This window comes from Phyllobates terribilis, unplaced genomic scaffold (assembly GCF_046119375.1).
Source record: "Phyllobates terribilis strain yellow unplaced genomic scaffold, ASM4611937v1 Scaffold_8__6_contigs__length_399053987, whole genome shotgun sequence".
NCBI classification, from domain to species: Eukaryota; Metazoa; Chordata; class Amphibia; order Anura; family Dendrobatidae; genus Phyllobates; species Phyllobates terribilis.
In genome coordinates this window covers 55,695,769-55,714,271 of record NW_027362768.1, presented here as the reverse complement: position 1 = coordinate 55,714,271, position 18,503 = coordinate 55,695,769, and the positions used below count along the sequence as shown (strand labels likewise).

General features: G+C 45.8%; 1 protein-coding gene across 2 annotated transcripts in view; it reads right to left on the bottom strand.

Moving 5' to 3' along the window:
• APOBEC4 (apolipoprotein B mRNA editing enzyme catalytic polypeptide like 4) overlaps positions 1-16,609 on the bottom strand; it is a 64,050-nt gene extending 47,441 nt beyond the window's left edge. The window contains exon 1 of one of the 2 annotated variants that reach the window (XM_073642561.1): positions 16,499-16,609. The gene's annotated coding sequence lies outside the window, so the exon portion shown is untranslated. The remainder of the gene's footprint in view (positions 1-16,498) is intronic. The other variant, XM_073642560.1, reaches the window with a different exon arrangement.
• Between the last annotated feature and the right edge of the window lie 1,894 nt (positions 16,610-18,503).

Genomic DNA, 18,503 nt, shown 5'->3' with positions numbered 1-18,503 from the left:
GAGGCTTAAAACAACCAGACTCGAGAAGACCTAACAGTTGTACTAGCAACTTCCGTCGTGTTGGTGTTCCGGGGGATGGTTGCCCGCCTTGTGTCTGTGGCCACCACACTGCTTGTTCCTGCCTGTTGTGGTGATACGCCTTCCTCCCCCTGTGTGCTGCTGTCCTGGCTCTGCATGTCACCTTACCAGGTTGGGTCAGTGGCTTCATCGTCCACCACCTCGTCTTCCAATTCCGCACCCTGGTCCTACTCCTAACTTTCTAGCAATTGTGTGTCATCATCATCCATCTCTTGTAACAGTAATTGCACTCCCCCACTGTCGCCTTCGTGTGACCGTGGCTGCTCAAATATTTGGGCATCGCTACATGTGATTTCCTTTTGCCCTGGTTGAAGCTGGCTGGGCAAGAGGCCAGAAGAATCTATAAATGGAAAAGTGAACAGCTCTTTGGAGTGTCAAAGTGTGGGATCAGTTGTCTCGGCATGGTGGGAGAAAGGAGGATCAGAGTGAGGAATATGCGGTCCAGACTCACGGCTACTGAGACTTGACCGTGTGAAAGACAGGGTGGTGATGGTGGTGGCAAAGTGACTGGAATCATTATCTGCTATCCAACCAACAACCTTTTGACACTGCTCTTTGTTCAATAGTGGTGTGCTGGAGTCCCCTAGTAATTGGGACTGGAAGGTCGGGCAACAAGGTGTGTTTGTTGTGGCACAATTTCAGCTTGCCCACGGCCCCGGCCTCGACCTCTGCATGCACCATCACCATCACGTCCACTTCCCCATTGCTTGCCACCTGCCTTGCCATTTTAAATGGAGGATAATATTTTGCACGGTTGCTACAAATGGCTGGATTTGTACCGCAGTTATATGTGATACGTCTGACGGACACCCACGGTTTTAAATAGTGGGCTTGCATTTTCCTATTATTGCCAGCGAACACGTGCGAATAGCTTCACTGACACACTGCTACAAATTGAAAATGGAGGATAATATTTTCCATGGTCGCTACAAATGGCTGGATTTGTACCGCAGTTATATGTGATGCGTCTGACATACACCCACGGTTTTAAATAGCAAGCTTGTAGTTCCCTATTATTGCCAGTGATGACGTGTGAATAGCTTCACTGACACACTGTTGTAAATTGTAAATGGAGGACAATATTTTCCACAGTCGCTACAAATGACTGGATTTGTACCGCAGTCATATGTGATACCTCTGACGGACGCCCATGGTTTTAAAGAGCGGCCTTGTAGTTTCCTATTATTGCCAGCGAACACGTGTGAATAGCTTCACTGACACACTGATGCCAAACTGTAAATGAAGGATAATATTTTACACGTTCACTACAATTTCTGGATTTTTATCGCTGCAAAATGTGATCACGTCTGATGATGGAGAACATCTGGCTGTATTCTGCTGTGCTAAAAAGGAAATGGAGCAGTAAAATGTTTCACTGTATTGCTTTTTTAAGAAAATAATCAGGCAGCAGAAGCAGACAGAACGTGCAATGGACACTATTGTGCTGTGTAGTGTTCACAATCTCTGCCTGCCTAACTCCTGCTATCACCACTGAATATATGCAGCTGGATTAGTCCTCAGAAGGACTGTTAGTTCAGATGGATATATATACTCCTGGAGTACCTATATCTAACTATTACACCCCCAATTCTGTTCCTCACACAGCAGCACCTCTCCTTATTCTGCCTGTGTGAAGGTCAGACTGTGATGAGCTTAGCATCACCAGTAGTGATGAGCGAGCATACTCGCAAGTACTCGGTACTCACCTGAGCATCTCAGTACTCGAGATGATTGGAGCTCTCTGAGTACTTGCGAGATGCTCGGGTCCCCTCCCTGCATGTTTGGCACTCTTTAGAGCTCCCATCAACATGTAGGGAGTGCCTGCCACTCACTATAATGCTGCAGCCATGTTGGTTGTGGCATTACAGTGATTGGCTGGCCACACAGCGTCATCAGGTCTATATCAGACCTGGCACCGCTGTGCTCGTCAATCTACTCCGCAATCAGGCAGTGTAGGGAGAGGTACTGCTGAGCTAGGGAGAGATTTGGTTGTGTATTAGGTAGTGTAGGGAGAAAACAAGTACATTACACATATCCATCTCAACAAACAGTCCTTCTGAGAACTAATCCATCTGCAGAGATATCAGGCAGGCAGTCTATATAGGCAGGCAAGCAGTGTATATAGCAGACTGCAGTGCATATAGCACAAGAGGCTCCATTCCAGTTCTACCTTCTGCTGCTGTTAGATATTTCTAGACAAAGGCCCAGGTCTCAGGGGCCAGGAATAATTTTTTTTGAATCTTAATCCTCATTATTTGCTTAAAAAGCAATCCAGAGAACACTGTTTTTCTGCGCCATTTGCTTGTTGGCACTGCAGAATACAGCCAGGTCCTTTCCATATAACAGCACTAAAAATCCAGCTATTTAAAACTGTGGTTTGTCCGTCACAAGGATCACATATAATTGCGCTGAAAATACTGCCAGTTTTGGCCTCCATTCAAATTTTTTTTCAGTGTGTCAGCAAAGTTTCTGGCACCGGTTTGCTGTTCAAAATAGTTACCTACAGGCCAGGTATTTAAAACTGTGGTTTCTCCGTTACACAGATCACATTCACAAATAATTGCGCTGAAAATACTGCCATTTTTGGCCTCCATTTAAAAAAAATTTCAGTGTGTCAGCAATGTTTTTGGCACCGGTTTGCTGATCAAAATAGTTACCTACAGGTCAGGTATTTAAAACTGTGTTTTGTCCGTCACACGGATCACATATACGTTTTCTGAAAATTCTGCCATTTCTGGCAGGCCAGGTATTTAAAACTGTGGTTTTGCCGTCACACAGATCACATTCACATATACAGTAATTGCGCTGAAAATACTGCCATTTTTGGCCTCCATTTACATTTTTTTTCAGTGTGTCAGCAAAGTTTTTGGCACCGGTTTGCTGTTCAAAATAGTTACCTACAGGCCAGGTATTTAAAACTGTGGTTTCTCCATCACACGGATTACATATATTACAATTCCTAGGGGACCGCAGCATACCACTATTGAACCCAGAGCGGTGTCAAAAGGTTATTGGTTGGATAGCGAATAATGCTTCCAGTCACTTAGTCACCACCATCACCACCACCCTGTCTTCCACACGGTAGCTGTGAGTCTGGACCGCATATTCCTCACCCTAATCCTCCTTCCTCCCACCATGCCGAGTGCCCGGAGACAACTGATCCCACACTTGGACACTCTGAAGAGCTGTTCACTTTTCCATTTATAGATTCGGGCCTCTCGCCCAGTCCACTTGAAGCGAGATAAGAGGAGATCGCATGTAGCGATGCCCAAATATTTGAACAGCCACGGTCACTCGAAGGCGATGATGGGAAAGTGGCACAAGAGGTGGACGATGATGAGACACAATTGCCAGAAAGTAAGGAGGAGGACCAGGGTGCGGAAGTGGAAGAAGAGGTGGTGGATGATATAGTAACTAACCCAACCTGGCAGTAGGACATGCAAAGCGAGGACAGCAGCACACAGAGGGAAGGAGGCAGAGCAACCCAACAGGCAGGAAGAAGCAGTGTGGCAGCCGCAGACAGAAGGCAGGCAACCGTTCCCCGTAACACCAACACGAAGGAAGTTGCCAGTGCAACTGTTAGGTCTTCCCGAGTCTGATTGTTTTTTAAAGACTCTGCCAATAACCCCAAAAAGGCCATTTGCACCACCTGCCAGGCCAGCATCAGCAGGGGTGGCAAAACTAGCAGCCTGACCACCACCAGCATGATCAGGAACATGGCAGCAAAGCACCCGACTTTGTGGGCCGAACTCCAGGGTCCAGGAAAAGTGTCTGCGGGTGGCACCGTTGCTTCTTCCGCTGTTATCCATGCAGGCCAATCCCCTGTCCATGGTGCATGCGAAGATGCCTCCTGCCCTGCACCTGTCATTGCACACTCTCAAGTAACAGCATCAGGAAGCACATCCAAGTCCTTGGCCCAGCACAGCATTCAGTTGTCATTGCCCATACCCCTTGGAACGCAAGCGCAAATACGCAGCCAACGCCCCACAGGCCACACTACTAAATTCCCACATTTCACGGCTGCTTGCGCTCGAAATGTTGCCTTTTAGGCTCATGGAAATGGAAGCATTCCTCAACCTGATGGCGGTGGCCGTCCTTCGGTACTCGGTCCCCAGCCACCACTATTTCTCCCGGTGTGCCATCCCCGCATTACACAAGCACGTGTCCCAAAACATTAGCCGTGCCCTCAACAATGCAGTTACTGGGAAAGTCCACCTAATCTCGGACACGTGGACAAGTGCTTGTGGGCAGGGACTTTACATCTCGCTGATGGCACACTGGGTTAACATAGTGGGAGCCGGGACCCAGTCGGACCTTGGAACGGAACACGACCTCCCAACGCCAAGGATTGCAGGCCCTAGGTCAATCAGGGTTGCCCCCACAGTCTACAGCTCCTGCACCTCATCCTCCTCAGCCTCCTCCTCCTCTTCAGTCTCCATCTCCGAAATGACCACATCAGTCACAAGCTGGAAGCACTGCAGCACTGCCTCGGCCAAGCGGCAACAGGCTGTGCTGAAGCTAATATGCTTAGGTGACAAACCGCACAATGCTGAAGAGTTGTGGACAGCTCTGAAAGAGCAGGCAGATCTGTGGCTCACACCACTGAACCTACAGCCAGGCATGGTCGTGTGTGACAATGGCTGGAACCAGGTGGCGGCTCTGAGGCAAGGCAAGCTCACACACGTACCATGCCTGGCCCATGTTCTTAACCTCGTGGTTCAGCGGTTTCTCAAATCCTACCCAGAGCTGCCGGATCTGCTTGTTAAAATACGCTGCCTGTGTGCCCATTTTAGAAAGTCACCTACAGCTTCCGCCACCCTTGCCGTGTTTCAGCAGCGTTTGCAGCTTTCGGCTCACAGACTGGTGTGTGATGTCCCCACGCATTGGAACTCTACACTGCAGATGTTGGGAAGTATTTGTGAGCAGAAGAGGGCAGTTGTTGAGTACCGGCATCAACAAGGCCGTCGGTATTCAGTTCAGACTCCACACATAAGACCTCAGAAGTGGACATGGATGTCAGACATATGTACCATCCTCCAAAACTTTGAGGACTCCACCAAGATGGTGAGTGTCGATGACGCCATAATTAGCGTCACCATCCCGCTTCTCTGTCTTCTGAAATGCTCTCTGCTCACAATCAAAGAGAATGCATTGCAGGCGGAGCACGATGAGATGGAGCAAGGAACCATACAGGGTGATTACACACAGCCCAGCCTCATCTCATCCCAACGTGGATTGGGTGACAATGAGGAAGAGGAGGAGGAGGAAGAACAGGAGCTAGCTTCATGCGCTATAGACGGTACTACCTGCACAGCTGTCATACCGTCTGTTCAGCGTGGATGGCCAGAGGACAGAGAGGAGGAGGAGGATGAAGGCATGGTCAGTCATCCTCTTGGTGAGGACACGGAAGTCTTGCCTGTTAGCAGTCTGGCACGCATGGCTGAGTTTATGTTACGCTGCCTTTCCAATGACCCTCGCGTTCTAAAAATTTTGGGTGACAGTCATTACTGGTTGGTGACCCTTCTAGACCCATGCTACAAGGAGAACTTTATATCTCTTATTCCTGAGGCGGACAGGTCTACAAAAATGGGGCTGTACCAGAAGGCCCTTGTTGTGGAACTATTAAAAAAATTCCCATCTGAAAACGCTGGCGGCAGAGGTCACAGTTCGTTGGACAACCAAGGAGTACAGGCGAGAGAGACACAACTTCAATCCAGCAGAGGCAGGGAAACACTGTCAAAGTTCTGGGAGAATTTTCTCAGCCCCTCCCATCGCAAAAGCCCTGAGGCGCGGGGTACTCTCACAAGGAGTACAAAGTTTGGGAAGATGCTGAGGGAGTACCTTGCCGACCGTACCAACGTCCCCTGTGATTCCTCTGTGCCTTATAATTATTGGGTATCCAAGCAGGATACATGGAATGAACTGGCGCTCTATGCCTTGGAGATTCTGGCCTGCCCTGCCGCCAGCATTTTATCAGAGCAGGTTTTTAGTGCCGCTGGTGGAATTATAACTGATAAGTGCATCCGCCTGTCAACTGAAAATGCTGACAAGCTGACTTTTATAAAAATGAACAAGGGCTGGATTGGGCCAGACTTCTCAACACCACCGAATGATAGCAGCGTAACATAAACTCAAATCCAGTGTCTTTCTTTGGTAGGTGAATTCCCATGCACCTCTTCACACCCACACATGGGTATACGCTTCCTGATTTTGGCTATTTGCTCTTGTCCCCCTCCTTCTCCTCATCCTCATCCTCCACCACCATATCACCAGGGTGACCGTGGTCCGTGATGCAACACCCACAGAATTTTTTTAAAGGGTGTTTATGATGCCCGTAAGAATTTTTTTTATACAGTATGTTCATGTATATCCCCCAGGGGTAAATGTTTGTCAGCCCATACACTTAGTGCATGGGCATTACAAGTATAGGAGACCCACTCCTTTCTAATGGGAACATTTTTTTATGAGGCCCTCCTCCACATCTCTTCCAAGGGGCATTGGAGTGCCTCCAAATTTTTGGCAGCCCTTGCATTCACTGCATAGGCAAACACAATGGGAGACCCACTTCCTAATAATGGGAACATTTTTTTTCAGGAGGCCCTCCTCTACGTCTCTTCCAAGGGGCATTGGAGTGCCTCCAAATTTTTGTCAACCCTTGCATTCACTGCATAGGCAAACACAATGGGAGACCCACTTTCTAATAATGGGAACATTGTTTTCAGGAGGCCCTTTGACCTCCACGTCTCTTCCAAGGGACATTGGAGTGCCTCCAAATTTTTGGCAACCCTTGCATTCACTACATAGGCAAACACAATGGGAGACCCACTTTCTAATAATGGGAACATTGTTTGCAGGAGGCCCTCCTCTACGTCTCTTCCAAGGGGCATTGGAGTGCCTCCAAATTTTTGGCAACCCTTGCATTCACTGCATTGGCAAACACAATGGGAGACTCACTTCCTAATAATGGGAACATTGTTTTCAGGAGGCCCTCCTCTAAGTCTCTTCAAAGGGGTATTGGGGTGCGTCCAAATTTTCAAAGTGGTATTGGGGTGCATCCAAATTTTGGGCAGCCCTGTCACTCACTGCATACACAATAACAGTATAGGATACCCACTCTTTAGTAATGGGAACAATAAGACATAGCCGGCTGATGGCTCACTAAGAATAGTGAGGGCCGACTGCTGGCCCTTTAAGAATAGTAAAGGCTGCCTGATGGCCCTATAAAAATAGGCTTTGTGACTTTCAGAGTCCCTCCTTCATAAATGAAACATGATGTGTCTGATGATATCTCACACACCACATGACCAGATAAGGTTGTAAAATGTTAAAATGACATTTCCTGGTGAATGCATTTGTCACGGTTGAAAGCAATGCAAAACTGAAAAAACGCATCAAAAACGCTACGTGTCAACATAGCCCAAGGTGTGGAGGAGCATTTTTGTTTTTTGTTATTTATTTTGCTTTATATACAAGTCATTACCCTGGAAAGGATATTCTTTAACATATTTCCCAGGAAAATCCATTTTGGTTTCCTTTTTGTATGTTTTATTGTGAGTCCGTAAAAGTGGCGTAATACCTCTGACTATGTTGTTGACAGAAGTGACCTGGGAGTCAGAAATGCTTCCAGGGGTCTTCCCCATGCTGTCCCCATGTCATTTGAGCACTGTTCCCATCGATTTGGGCAATTTTTAGGCCCTCTGCAGACCCCCGGGGAGAGCCGCCTGAAAAATGCTTGGGTTTCCCATAGACTTACATTGGGCTCGTTGCTCGGGTCGAGCACCCGAGTATTCCAATGTGCTCAACCTGAGCATTGAGCACCCGAGCATTTTAGTGCTCGCCCATCACTAGTCGCCAGGTCTTTTATAGACCTGATGATGCTATGCGGCCAGCCAACCACTGTAATGCCACAACCAGGCAATCCCTGCATGGTTATTGGCTGTCTAAAGAGCGCCAAACACGCAGGGCGGGGACCCAAGCTCCTGCCCGAACATCCCGGAAATACTCGCCGAGCATCTCGAGTAGTGAGATGGTTGGGCGAGTACCGAGCAGTAGCGAGTATGCTCAATCATCACTATTTGTGATGTGTTATTGGGGGTAAGTAAAAAATGCCTCCAGATAAATGTAAAAAATACATATCTTTAGTATCAGTAACAAATGCAACTTATGAAAGGTAAATACAATGACGTGGCGGATTCTTGCATATTATCTGTAATTGTCCTTTTCTTTGAAATAGGATTTACAAAAATCCATGTACTTGCAGCAGAAACAATCCTATTTATGCTCCTCAGCATTGAAATTGCGACATCAAAAAGTAAAAATCTTGGAATTATCTAAATCACAGGATAGATGTGTATGATATGCAAATGATGAAAATATGCAAACGAAATGTTAAAAATATCTCAATTTACTCAGTATTGAGTATCATCGCCACATGCAGAAATCCCCACACTTGCATGTCTTGGCTGCTATCAATGAGGTTAGTAATGGTTATCTAAGGAATGTTCTGCCACTTGAGCAGGGAAATCATCAGGATCCGATTCTGGCAGCTACCTTTATAATTGTCTACCATTGACATCCCAGATGTTCTTGATGGAAAACAAGTCCAGAGATGGTGCAGGCCAAGGTATCATATTTAGACCATGGTGGCTACTTAAAGTAGCACAAGCTACATGTGGCTTGGTGTTATCATTTTGAAAAATGTCTCTTGGGACACTTTGGAGAAATGACCGTTCCACCACCAAACCAATGAAAATGAAATGAAGACTACAGGGGTCCTGCTACCATACATTATGTCACCCCACAACATAATCCCAGGAGAAGGACTGGTATGACATTCTTTCTTTAAGGCCTCCTCGTGGCATTGCACATGTGGTCTCTAGGCCATTTTCTAGCTGTTATTGCATCCAAGACAAAAGCAGAACTCCCTGAAAAAGATTGGCTACAAATGTATTCTGCAGCAGGACAACAACTCCAATCATACCTCCAATGTCATTAAGAATTATCTTCAGCGCCTACAGAGCCCTGATCTCAGCATCATCAAGTCTGTGTGGGATTATATGAAGGGTCAGATGAATTTGCTCAAGTCTATATTCACAGGTGCTTTGTGGTTAGTTCTCCAAGAACAACCTCCCTTTCAAGTTTCTTCAAAGACTTTGTGTAAGTGTACCTGAAGACTTGATGTTGTTTTGAATGGAAGGGTTACACATCAAATATTGATTTGACTTAGATTTCTATTTTGTTCGTTCACTATGCATTTGGTTAATAAAATGAAACTATTTTTAAAATAACTCTCAACATTTCTGCCATACTCGCCTAAATTTTTTGCAAAGTACTACAGTATATATATATACATTCATGGTCGAAAGTGTTGGCAACCTTGACATTGTTCCAGAAAATCTTACTTGCCACAGGTAAGTTTGAACTAGCATCACATGCTTGAAACAAAGTTGTTTACCCGCAATTTTGAAAAAGTGACAACAATTTTGTCCGGCTCATTCTTGGGGCTTTGTGTGAAAAGATGTCAATTTGCATTTTTCTCTGCTTTTTTGTGTTGTTCCAATACACGCAAAGGAAATAAACGTGTATAACAAAACATGTGTGATTGCAATAATTTTCTGGGAGAAATACTTCATTTTCCGGAACAATTTAAAGGGTGCCACCACTTTCCACCATGACTGTATATGCATGTATAATATATATATATATTGTAATGCAGCGGCATTACTGTAATGGTCCAGGGGGTGTGCTCTAGCTGACCATTTACCTCTCCCTCAGGTGACTGATCACATGACTGTGACATCATCGCAGGTCCTGTGTGCACTAAAGGATATATAAATCCTGGTGGTTTGGAAACAGGGTGAAAGGCGTGAGGCCTGATCCCTGTGTGTGGGACACCATTAGCCTGGAGAGGCTGGAAGAGAGAGGCCTGGTGAGGCCTGGTGAAGCCTGGAAGGTAGAGGCTGGGTCTAGGATACCAGTAGCCTTTTGAAGGCACGTGGCTTGGAGACTACGTCTGGGAAGTATTAAAGCCACAGCTGTGGCAGAACCGAGCTGAGAGAAGCAGCTAAAACCCGACAAAGGTAAAAACGCTGCTTGATGTGGACATTGATATTGTTTCCTTTCTGAAGGCTGTATCGGGAGCCAAGTGGGCATATCTGTCACTGGAAAGGCTCTTGGACATTATATGTGTAATATGTCGGTGAGCCACTGAGATGGACTATGTTATGTGCAGTTTATGATGTGTAATAAACTGCTGGACTGTGAAATACCGGAAAGACATTGCATGTGTGCTTTAATTGATCCGGTGAAGCGAGTACCCCTAGCGTGATGAATAGCGCTACCTCACTTATATATACATTTATATATACACATATAGATATATTTGTATATTCAGTTCAATATGATATGTGTTATGTTCTGCTACCAGAGCTAAGGAAAGAGAGGAGATCTGTCCCTACGATAGAACTCAGCTTAATCGCTACGATGTAACAGGGGACCTGATCCTGCGATCAGACCTGCTAAAGTCCTAAGCTAGTCTGTACGGAGACCTATAGATGTGGGGAGGGAATCCCTACAAGTACTAAGGACTGGGAGGAATATGGGACACCTCCTAACAGAAATAGTAGCAGACAGACGAACAAACAAAATATATAGAACATAGAGGTCAGTAGACCAAGCAAACTAACAGAGCAAGACACAGAGCACAGGCTAGCTAGAAAGTAGATATATAATGAAGTCCAGCAAAGCCAGAAGGGCGGAGCAGGCCTAAACAGGCCAACAAGGCCATGTGACCAGCAAAGGAAAAAAAAACTAAGAGCAAGGTTCTAACAGTACCCCCCCTTCTAAGAGGATCCTCCGGATCCCCTAGGACCAGGCTTATCAGGAAATCTCCTGTGAAACGCTCTGATAAGTCTGGACGCGGAAACATCATCCGACCTCACCCAAGAGTTATCCTCGGGTCCGAAACCTTTCCAGGCCACAAGATACTGCAAACTACCTCTATACAGTCTAGAGTTAAGGATGCGAGAAATTTCATATTCCCCGTCCTCCACCACCGGAGGAACAGAGGCAGAGGCGTCACAATCCGATACAACAGCTTTTTTCAACAGAGAGACATGAAATACCGGATTAATTCTCCAGGAGGTAGGAACCTCCAACCTAACAGCAGATTGGTTGACAACCTGAAGCACCTTAAAGGGCCCTACAAACTTGGGACCCAATTTCTTAGAAGGAATCCTCAACCGCAGATTCCTAGAGGACAACCAAACCATGTCACCAACAGCGAACAAAACCTCCTGTCGTTTCCTATCAAAGTAGTCCTTAGATTTTCTGTTGGCCTCCTGAAGATTACCACGCACATCCGTCCAAACTCTCTCCAAATCACCGGAAAAATTCTCCTCCTCAGGCACGGCAGATCCCAACTTGGAGAACGACCCAAACGACGGATGTCTCCCAGAACAACAAAAAAAAGGCGAACAACCAGCAGAAGAAGATGTATGATTGTTCAGAGCAAATTCAGCAAGTGGCAGAAACTCAGACCACCCCTCTTGATTGTCTGTCACAAAACAATGCAAGAACTGCTCAACATCCTGGTTTTTCCTTTCTGTCTGGCCATTAGATTCAGGATGATATCCGGACGAGAACGATAAATGAACTCCCAACCTGTCACAAAAGGCACGCCAAAAACGAGCCATGAACTGAGGACCCCTATCAGAAACAATGTCAGTAGGAACGCCATGAAGTCTGACAATTTCCTTGACAAAGGCCTTAGCGAGAGTTTTAGCGCAGGGCAGTTTGACAAAGGGAACCAAGTGACACATCTTGCTAAAACGGTCCACGACCACCCAGATGACAGTAAAACCCTCAGAGGGGGGAAGGTCAGTTATAAAGTCCATAGCCAAATGTGTCCAAGGAGCACTGGGAACCTCCAAAGGACAAAGCAACCCCTCAGCAGGAGTATGTGAGGACTTAGATCTTTCACATAGAGTACATTGACGCACCCACTTAATGACTTCCTTCTGCCATCCAGGCCACCAAAAACTGCGAACCACCAGTCTCTTGGTCTCAGAGATTCCGGGATGACCTGCCAACCGAGATTCGTGACACTCAACAAACAAATCTCTCCTAAAGGTCCCAGGCACAAACAACCTCCCATGAGGAGTGTTAGAAGGGGCATTCTCCTGTGCTTTAAGAATCTCATTTTCCAAAACGGAGTCCAAAGCAGCTATCACAACACCTTCTTGTAAAATGTTCTCCTCTTTCTCAGCACCGACTATGGGAGAAAAACTGCGAGACAAGGCATCCGCCTTAACATTCTTAGTACCAGGGATGTAAGTAACAGAGAAATTAAACCGCGAGAAAAACAGTGCCCACCTAGCCTGACGGGCATTCAGGCGCTTGGCAGCATCAAGATATATCAGATTTTTATGATCCGTAAGAACCTGAATGGGAAATTCCGCACCTTCCAAGAAGTGGCGCCAGTGTTCAAATGCGAGTTTAATAGCCAATAATTCCCGATTACCAATATCGTAATTCAATTCAGTCTCCGAAAATTTTTTTGAAAAAAAGGCACAGGGATGTAATCCATCCCCGTTATCCTGAGACAATACTGCGCCAACCCCCACAGAGGAAGCATCAACCTCAACCAAAAACGGCCTAGTAACATCAGGCTGCATAAGGATGGGAGCAGAGGTGAACCTCTCCTTGAGATACACAAAAGCTTCAATGGCCTCAGAAGACCACTGAACAGCATCAGCACCTTTCCTGGTGAGATCAGTCAGAGGTTTGACAATACTAGAAAAATTTTTTATGAATTTTCTGTAGTAATTGGCGAAACTCAAAAACCTCTGTATCGATTTCAAACCAATAGGCCTAGGCCATTCCTGCACAGCCTGAACCTTAACCGGATCCATCTCAAAACCTTTGCTGGAGATAATGTAGCCCAAAAAACTAATTCTCTGTACAGCGAACTCACATTTCTCCAGCTTAGCAAAAAGCGAATTGTCCATTAATAACTGTAATACCTCACGCACGCTCCGCCAATGAGACTCCAGATCCGGCGAATAAATCAAAATGTCATCCAAATACACAACCACATTTTTGCCGATCAAAGGTCTAAGGATGTCATTAATCAGATTCTGAAAAAATGCAGGAGCATTAGTAAGACCAAAAGGCATAACCAGATTCTCAAAATGACCCACAGGAGTGTTAAAAGCAGTCTTCCATTCGTCACCCTCCTTCATGCGCAACAGATTGTATGCCCCCTTAAGGTCAATTTAGAGAACCACTTGGCCCCCATTAACTGGTTAAACAGATCAGGAATCAATGGCAGTGGGTAAGGATTGCGTACAGTAATTTTGTTAATCTCACGAAAATCCAGACAAGGACGTAAACCGCCGTCCTTTTTTTTTTCATAAAAAAATCCAACCGCCACAGGAGACTTAGAGGGCCTAATGTGACCGGCGGCCAAACTTGTCTGTATGTATTCCTCCAAAGCCTTCCTCTCAGGAATAGTAAGGTTAAATAAACGACTTTTAGGAAGAGTCGCTCCAGGGACAAATTCAATAGAACAATCATAGTCTCTATGGGGAGGCAAAACCTGCGATTCCTTCTCAGAAAAAACTCTCCAAAAATCCTGAATAGGAACAGGCAATTCTCCCCTATCCAAAGCTGCAATACGCCCGTTACAACACTTGTCATAACATTTATGGCTCCAGGATTTAATTTCACTGGTAGACCAATCCAGTACAGGATTGTGAAATTTTAACCAGGGCAATCCCAATATTACTGGAGAAGGCAAGTTATTCAACACTACCAAATCCAATTTCTCATGGTGAACACCATTAATAGTGAGAGGAAATTCACAGACCTTGAGAGTAATATTCTTCAAAGGGGAACCATCCACAGAAACCACAGCAATGGGGGATGATAAAGGTTCAGGTTTTAAATTGAGTCTTTCCACGAATCCCCCATCAATTACATTCAGAGTAGACCCGCAATCAACAAATACCCGAAATTCCATTAATTTTTTCTGAGCAATCGTGGAAGCAGCTAAAAATACACCCTTGGAATTTAAACAGGCAATACGGGCGTGACTGACCATTTTTTTTTCTTTCTTCATACGAAGCTCACAGCCTTTAATCAAATGACCAGATTTTCCGCAATAGAAACACAAGCCTTCAGAAAATCGACGGTCTTTTTCTTGAGAGCGAGGTGTCACCGATCCAATCTCCATCGGTTCACCACTGTTAGTACACACATTCTCATATACGCAGAAACTGACATAGCAGAGGATTTGCTCTCATTAACCCTTGCACGCAGTCTTCTATCCACCCGTATAGCTAATTGCATAGCCTGTTGCAAATCTTCAGGTGTAGGATAAGCAATTAGCAGGTCTTTAACCCTTTCACTGAGCCCAGCAAGAAATAGACTTTTCAGAGCAGAATCGTTCCACCCTGTTTGAGTAGACCAACGACGGAAATGAGTACAATATTTTTCCACATTACCTGATCCTTGTTTTAAACGTCTCAACTCAGTCTCAGCTGATGCGACACGGTCAGGATCATCATATAATAGTCCCAAAGCAGAAAAAAAACTATCCACTGATCTGAAGCATGTATCACTAGGTTGAAAAGAAAAGGCCCCCTCCTGAGGCTCTTTGCGCAAAAGTGACATTATGAACCCTACGCGCTGGGATTCATCCCCAGAGGATTTAGGTCTCAAACGAAAATACAATAAGCAAGCATTTTTAAATGAAAAAAATTCTCGGTGTTCACCAAAAAATAAATCCGGCAAACATACCTTAGGCTCCAAGAAATGTGCTCCAGGACAGTTACTCACGTGCTGACGGAGCTCGGCCACCTCCAGAGAGAGTCCCTGCAGGCGATGAACCAAATCCTGAACCGACACCATGATGGAACAGAAAAATCTTTCCTTAGAGAATTTGCAGGCTGGACTTACTGTTATGTTCTGCTACCAGAGCTAAGGAAAGAGAGGAGATCTGTCCCTACGATAGAACTCAGCTTAATCCCTACGATGTAACAGGGGACCTGATCCTGCGATCAGACCTGCTAAAGTCCTAAGCTAGTCTGTACGGAGACCTATAGATGTGGGGAGGGAATCCCTACAAGTACTAAGGACTGGGAGGAATATGGGACACCTCCTAACAGAAATAGTAGCAGACAGACGAACAAACAAAATATATAGAACATAGAGGTCAGTAGACCAAGCAAACTAACAGAGCAAGACACAGAGCACAGGCTAGCTAGAAAGTAGATATACAATGAAGTCCAGCAAAGCCAGAAGGGCGGAGCAGGCCTAAACAGGCCAACAAGGCCATGTGACCAGCAAAGGAAAAAAAAAACTAAGAGCAAGGTTCTAACAATATGGAACTAGAGCTCAGAGTTCATCAAAGGAGCCCAAGGAACCTTCAGGATTTGAAAAGTGTTTGTGCGGAAGAATGGGCAAAAATCACACCTGAGCAATGCATGCGACTAGTTTCTCCATACAGGAGGCATCTTGAAGTTGTCATCACCAACAAAGGCTTTTGTATGAAGTATTAAATAAATTTCAGTAAGCGTGTTCAATATATTTTCCCTGTATCATTTTTCATTATTACAGAAAATTTAATTTATGGCCATCTATGGTTTAATTTCTTTGCCTGTGTGGGTTGGATGGGTTGTTACAAACATCAGGTGAGCATTTCATTTCAATAGCACCTTTAGAAAGATATTTACTTAGGAAATTGGTGACCTGTTCAATACTTATTTCACCTGCTGTATTTATGTATATATATTATATTTATGTAACATTTACATAAATACAGTTTAATAGCATATGATAGATAGAGCAGTTTGGAGAAGAGATGCTGCTCAGACTATTGGTTCTGGTCCTGGTTAAAGGAGTGATTGTTTTATATAAAAGATAGGATAAGGGGGTTCACATTAAGTGGGTGCTGTATGGCCACATCGGTCTTAATATGATTATGTTTATTGCTCTGTAGAAAGCACTTGTTATACTTTATTATACTGTACTGTACATATTTAATGCATTTCTGCTACAGAAACTTACTAAAAATTCATGTAATTCAATACATTAATACATTACATTAATAAAGTTTGTCAAGATATCCTAAATCTGCTCATTAATTTATTGAGTGCTTTTTACCAATATAAACAGTTAATTATGAAGAAAATTCCACATTGATTTAAAATAAGAATTACATAGATTATTTTTGGAACCATTTTGATTGCAGATTTAAAGATAACAATAAAGCACAGTGTAATCTGTCCCATAAATAGAAACTGTCTCTGGAAAAAACAGTGTAGTGCGTTGATATAGCAGACTGTACGCTATAACTGCCAGGAAGACTAGCAGAAAGTTCATTTAATTATCATTACACACACAAAATACATTTTCTTACCGTGTCTGTTCTGTCGTTAGAGGTTCTGTGCACGGAGTTCTCACTTCAGTAAATGTGATAAGTTGCTGTATGAATTTCTGGACAAGACAAAGTGGTTGCTAAGCCGTTACTATTGCACGCCTTGTATTGTGTACAACCAAGGTGTGTCCTAATGATTGTACAATGCAGACTTGTCACCGCCACATTCCCTTCACTTTCACGCAGAAATGCAAACATGGTTTCCCTGTTGCATGCTGATTATGTGTACCTGTTCATTTAAATGAAACCAGTCATCAGCATTCTTACTTTGCTGCATTTTTTCCACTCCTGTCTAAAACTTTTGCACAAAATTGAAAGTATACATACAGTATATATGTAGCACCCTGAGGATTCGGCTGCTACAGGGGTATTACACCTCAAGCCAGAGGTGTGATATTCCACTCCCGGGTAAGGATGGAGTGTGGAACTGAGCTCAGTAGGCTGCATACACTACATACATCCCATTTCCGGGGGACAGATCAACGGTACTCCCACCAGTTTATGTGCAGGTACGATAGTGTCTGTCCCTGGCTGGAGTGGGAGGGGGGTGGAACATCCCAGTAGTGTAGGGGCAGATAGGGGGAGCAGTCTGGGTAATGCTAGGAGCTCATTGGGTGCTGGTCACCTGAGCTCACACATAGAGGGAGTATATAAGGTGGGAACCATCTTAGATCAGGGTCAGACAGGCAGACAGCTACTAGTCAGTCTGTTGTAGAGGGTCAAGCAGTCCTGAAAGAAGAGAGAGAGAGGAGTCAGAAGGACCCAGAGGGGAAGAAGAGGGAACCCCAAGAGCCCAAATACAAGCAACAGGGTGAAGGGTTGGCACAAGGGTACCGGATCCCAAGCTGGTGGAGGGCACTAATCCTCAGCCAGAGACCGGAGGTTGTGGGCAGGATCTGCCACGACCCCCCACTAAATCCACCCGAAAGGCAGACCAAGCATAGGGTCAGGGAACCCAGAAGAGGTGTACCCACCAAGAGACCCGAGGGAGCCGGACATAGGTGGATCCCTGGTGGGGAAGGCCAGAGAAAAGGAACGTCAGAAAGGGAGCTCAGGATCACGCTCCAGAATTACCTGGGGGTTGGCCGAGTCCAGGACCTGGTGGACGCAGCACGGCTCGGGCGGTCACTCAAGGCCGGAGTGACCAGAACAACAGCAGTAAGTAAAAACCCTGAACTGCACAGCCCGACTCTGAGTCTTAATACCATCCTCACTGCACCACCACAACCACCACCCTCTACAACTGACCCCCTGAGGCTATACCCCTCCCGTTGGGGGTTATACTACCAGAAGCTGCACACACACCACCAGCCTCAGCGGAACCTGCTGCAGCGGCGGCCGTATTGACCGCAAATCAACGGGTGGCGTAGTCGACACTAAAGAACATCCAGCAACATCTGTAGGACTGCCACACACTGAGCTTGACACCCTGGGCACGGACCGGGTCACCGCCACTCGGAGACTACAACCCCCATCTGATCCGGCTCCGGGTATCCCCCAAACAACACTGGCTCAGGGGGCGCGTCAACTTTGGCGTAGTCGGCAGGATAACGTGCCCGCAACAACCGGGTACTGCGTGCCTGAAGAAAAGTTCACCGTTACCTCAAAAAGAAGTCTCCCACCGGTTCCGGAGGGTCCCCGCCAACGGACCCCATCACAGGTCGTTTCCCGCCGGTTGTCCGCCATTTGCAGCTTTTTCCCGCCATTCATGGAGTTTCCCGCCACAGGGAGACGATTCCCGCCATTTCCAAAGATTTCCCGCCTTGGAAGAGCGGACGCCATTATGGGCGTGCCAGAGGGTGGCAAGAGGCCACCTCCCATCGTGGGCCAGGTCGAAGAATGGCGCCAAAAGCGGAAACCGCGCCCACCAACAGAGACTGTGATGCTGGAAGTGTCCATCAGCGTGAGAGAACTGCCCCTGGAACTGACAATCACAAAGTTGCCCCGGGACCACCCTCAATGTGGGCGGAGACAGAAGAAAAGAACG